The sequence below is a fragment of the Marmota marmota genome, unplaced genomic scaffold (assembly GCF_001458135.2).
Source record: "Marmota marmota marmota unplaced genomic scaffold, marMar, whole genome shotgun sequence".
Classification (NCBI taxonomy): Eukaryota; Metazoa; Chordata; class Mammalia; order Rodentia; family Sciuridae; genus Marmota; species Marmota marmota.
Window position 1 is genome coordinate 2488512 of NW_026000229.1, and position 5289 is coordinate 2493800.

The 5289-nt window shown below is 39.1% G+C and overlaps 1 pseudogene; it reads left to right on the plus strand.

Moving 5' to 3' along the window:
* The first annotated feature begins 291 nt into the window (after positions 1 to 291).
* On the plus strand, positions 292 to 1152 carry LOC107137757 (annotated as a pseudogene).
* Positions 1153 to 5289: the final 4137 nt, after the last annotated feature.

Here is a 5289-nt window from a genome sequence, read left to right on the forward strand (position 1 = left end):
AATAATCCAACTCTAAAATATCTTACACAACATCATTGAGGAGAAGGTGGAGAAGAGTTGCTGACCTTGGTAACTGTGGAAATGAGTGGAGATGTTAAGACAAAGGACAAAGCAACTGCAATGAGCATAGTATTCTAGTTGGCAAAGCTATTTCTCATTGGGGGTACAGGTTAAAAATTGTAAAACTGTGTGTATAATTGGCCCTTCCTATCTGTGAGTTCCACAGCTTCAGATTCAACTGACTGTGAATCAAAAATACTATTTAAAAAATAGAGGTACTTAGGTTTCCTTCCTAGCTTGCAAGATGATGGGTGAAAAGGCTGAGAAGCTGGACACTAAGGAGAAGAAACCTGGATCCAAGAAGGCTGATGCTGTGGGCAAGGTTAAAAAAGGAGACCCTAAGGATAAGAAACTCAAGAAAGAGAAGCCCCACTGGTTGGTCCTCCGGATCTGCTAGGTATTCTCAAAGGCCATGTACAAGAAGAAGTACTCAGCTGCTAAATCCAAGGTTGAAAAGAAGAAGAAAGAGAAGGTTCTTGCTACTCTCACAAAACCAGCTGGTGGGAACAAGAATGGTGGTACTAGGGTGGTTAAGCTTCACAAAATGCCTGGATACTATTCCGCTGAAGATGTGCCACAAAAGCTGTTGAATCACAGCAAACCCCCCACCACCACCCCCCAAGTCAGCATGTGAGAAAACTGCAAGCCAGCCTCACTCCTGGGATGGACGGTCTTGATCATCCTCACTGGGCGCCACAGAGACAAGAGAGTGGTTTTGCTGAAGAAGCTGAGCAGAGGCTTGCTACTTGTGATGGGACCTCTTTCCCTCAACTGAGTTTCTCTGCATAGAACATACCAGAAGTTTGTTATCACCACCTCCACGAAGATTGATATCAGCAACGTGAAAATCCCACAACACTTCACTGATGCTTACTTCAAGAAGAAGAAGTTGCAGAAGCCCAGACACCAGGAAAGTGAAATCCGGCACAGAGGAAGAGAAATCTGAGATTACAGAGAAGTCACAAGGTTAATCGGAAAGATGTAGACTCACAAATTTTACCCCAAATCAAAACTATTCCTCAGCTCCAGGGCTACATGTGATTTGATTTTGCTCTAACAAATGGAATTTATCCTCACAAATTGGTGTTCTAGAATTCTTACCAGGAACCTAATTAAATAACTGATACATTTTTAAAAAATTTAATGAACAGGTACTAACTTTATTTTCCTTGTTATTATTTCCTAAACAACTATTTACCCAACATTTTATTATGTTAGGGTTTATAAGTCATTTAGAGATGATTTAAAATATATGGTAGGATGTGCATAGGTTATCCACAAATACCAGACCATTTTATATAAGGTAGTTGAGCATCTGTGTTTTGACATCTGTGAAGGTCCTAGAACCAGTGCCCAACAGATACCCAGAAACCACTCTATTTACATACTAAAACTGAATATAATATACAGGTGGTGGATGGTTGGGGGTCAGATTTCTCACCATTTGTTGTGGGAACTTACAGATGAACAAGGAAAAGTCTAGAATAAGCCATGTGTGCTAAATTAGAGTGGGTGGCATCATTATGAATTTTTGTTTTGCTTACAATGGATATAGATGTGTACACATAGAAATGTTTATGAAGTGAGTGTTCAGACAAGTTAGTATGCCCACATGTACTCTTGAGATCTATCCACTGAGCAGACCTAGAAGAAACAACACCCTAGCAACAACAATCACACTTAGGCTTAGAGCTTAGTTGCTGATACTATCTGCCAATAAAAGGAACCAAGAGTCCTTGGAGAAATGGGTGAATCAGGTGAAACAGATGGTTTGAACTGGGAGTGGCCTGAGGTATCAGAAAGCAAGAAAATGCTAAAGATCTCAGGGATGTGCCTCATGAAAAGGATGTAGGTGGCATCCTGAGTGACCTCACCATGGGGATGAAACCTGGAAAATTTAGCATCAGATTACAACAAAAGTATAAAATCAACACTCATCAATCTGCACTGACACAAATAAACAACTGAATGAATAAGTGAATAGGGAAGAATGATAAATTGTTTAGAAGCATTACAGATAAAGTATATAGATACTCCATCTTCAAGGAGATGGACCACAACGCCCATCCTTTTAGTGTAGAATTAGCATAGTGACTTATTTCATCAAGTACAACCTGGAAAGGTTGGGGGAGGGTAACTTTGCAATGTAGAAATTTAGCAAGATAATTGCAGTCCAGATGGGCAATGAAGAGTCGTGCTGATGGTTCACACCCTTAATAGGCTTGGTGAGAAGCGCTTCACTTCCCAAACCCACAAACTCATTTTAGTCATGAGTAAAGAAATAAGGATAGCCAAATAGAGGGACATTCTCTAAAATTCTTGTCTAGCCCTCCCAAACCTGTCAAGATCTTCAAAAATAAGGAAAGCCTAAGAAACTATCAAAGCCTAGAAAAGCCTAAGGAGGTCTGGTGGAAACATGTTATCTAGCACAGGATCTAGATAGGAAATGAACATTAGGTAAAAGGTAAGGGAATTCAAGCACAGTAGAGACTTTAATTAATAATAACATCGGTATCAGCTCATAAGTTGCAACAAGCATATCAAACTAGTGTAAGATGTTGTCAATAGGGGACATTGGGTTTAGGGTAATTTACTAACCAATACTGCAACTTTTCTATAAATCTTAAGATATTCTAAAATTGTTTATTTGAAGATTAATTATTAGACTATGTAATACTGGAGTGTGAGTAAAAATATCACCAATTTTAGACTTACAATGTTATGGGAGTACAGAGCGACGGACACCTGACCCAGACCATTTTTGTCAACTCAAATTATTTTAAAAATAAAATTTCAAACATTTTTAAGCCAATTTTTAAGTCCAATTCTAAACCAGGCATTTCCTTAACAAATAGTTGGTTTGCTCATTATCAGATTTTTTTTTTTGGTGTTTAAAGGTATTAAGGGTATTCACAATGTAACTCTTTGTAACATTACCTATTTTAATTGTGAAATAGAGAACCTTCTGCAGAAAACTAACAGAATACGATGTATATGATTTCATCTTGAAGTAAACCCCTTCACAACATTGCTATCCACACTCTACCCTGTCCTTCTAGAATGGCCTTGTGGGTGCCTCCCAGGCATGGTCTATCTGATTTTCTCTACAACTGAAACTGCCCACTGAAGCTTAACATAGGATGGATGGACACAGCCACTTGGCCAATTTTGCTCGCATTCAGGCTCACAGACCTCTGATGTTTCTTTGTCATATGCCACCTTTCCCTACCCCCACCAATGTTTCAAATACTGTCCCCTGCGTCTGCTCTCCCTTTTGGCAGGTTCAAGTGAGTTTTCAGATCTCTACCCTGCTCCAAGCCCTAACACACTGGTTACTCATTGAGTCCCCCAGCAGGAAGAGAAAGGGAGAGAAGATTGCCACATGTGTTCTGGTCACCCTATTCTAAAAAGATCCTTCTGGGGGCTGAGGTTGTGACTCCCTGGTAGAGCACTTGCCTCGCATGCGTGGGGCACTGGGTTCGATCCTCAGCACCACATCAATAAACAAAATAAAATAAAGGTATTGTGTCCATCTACAACTAAAAGTTTTAAAAAAAGTTAAAGATCCTTCTGAAGTTTTTCCTTTTTATTTCTTAAAGGTTGGAAGCATACATTTTTATTTTATAGAATGTCTTATGTTGTAAATCAGCTAGTAGAACATTTATTACCAAGAACTGAATTAATGTGGAAAAACTGACAGCTAAAATTGTTTGTCATTTTTCTTTCTTTTTTTTCCCCCCTAAGGGACAATTGCCTTGCTGCCCATACTTTAAGTCCAGCACTGCACATACTGCTTTATTAGCTAAACGGGAGCATTCATTCCATTTTTGAACCTTTGGTTTTTGTCATCCAGGGAAAAAAGAACTCATTCTGAAATTGCAAACCTTCAGCATTCCTATTCAGCATACCCAATGAATGAACGTCAACTCATGCTGCATGTGGCCTCTCCTTTTAACTCACCAGGTCCTGGCGAGCAAGTACTGAAGGATGGGGGGGCGGGGCTCATACTAAGCAGGAGCAAGGACATGGGTTCTATCCCCAACACACACAATTTTTTTTAATTAAAAAATTATTAATTAAAAAGAATTTAAAACTTTCCCTGAAATAGCAAGAAAAACAGGAAACAGTACTACACATAATAGTAGTATATAAATCTAGAGCAATCTCCATATAGTGGAAGGAACTATACACTCATTGAACTCCATACAACTGACTATTGTGAAGAGATGTTAAAACCCCTGAGACTACCAGGAAAGGTTGCCATTATACTGTTATAGAGGAAAGATTACTGTGCTATAATTTATACGAAACACTTCACAACTACTCTTTCATCATTTTTTGGGGGGGTGGGAGGATACCAGGGATTGAACTCAGGGGTACTTGATCACTGAGCCACATCCCCAGGCCTTTTTTGCATTTTATTTAGAGACAGGGTCTCACTGAGTTGCTTAGGGCCTCACCATTGCTGAGGCTGGCTTTGAACTCCTGATCCTCCTGTCTCAGTCTGCTGGGCTGCTGGATTACAGGAGTGCGCCACAGTGCCTGGCAGTTTCATTTTACTAAAAACATATTAATTGAAAATACACACTGTCCAATACACTATTTAATGCATAAAGAGGTAACAAAGAATATCACAATATAGTTTCTGCATCAAATAATTTGCAATACTATGAAGAAGACAGACACATAAAGATAAAGTGACATCCAATATGACAGCACAACTCTAATTTCTTAGGGAAATATTTATTCCTTCTAGAAGCCTCCTAAGACTTCTTAAATGATTCAAGACATGTTCAAATATGGATAACAAAAATCAAGACCTTCAGGAAACCATCCCTTGTTGAATAACATTTGTCTCTAAAGCAAACCACCTTGGGATAAAACCTAATTAATAGATAACCTTGTTTTTTGTTCGTATTAATGGAATAATGGTTGAATTCTAAATGACTACAGTAAAAGCTAAACAAAATTCAGTCCACAGGTTTACATGATTATCATCAAAGAAAACTATTTTGCTTCAAAATGACCCATTTTGGAGCTGGGGGCATAATTCAGTGGTACAGCGTCAGCCTAGCATGCAGGAGGCCCTGCCTTCAATCTCCAGAAATGTGTGCGTGCACACACACACACACACACACACAAGCCATTTTGTGACTTCCTACTTGACATAGTTTGGATCTGAAATGTCTCCCAAATGCTCGTGTGTTCATGGCTTTGTCCCCACATTGA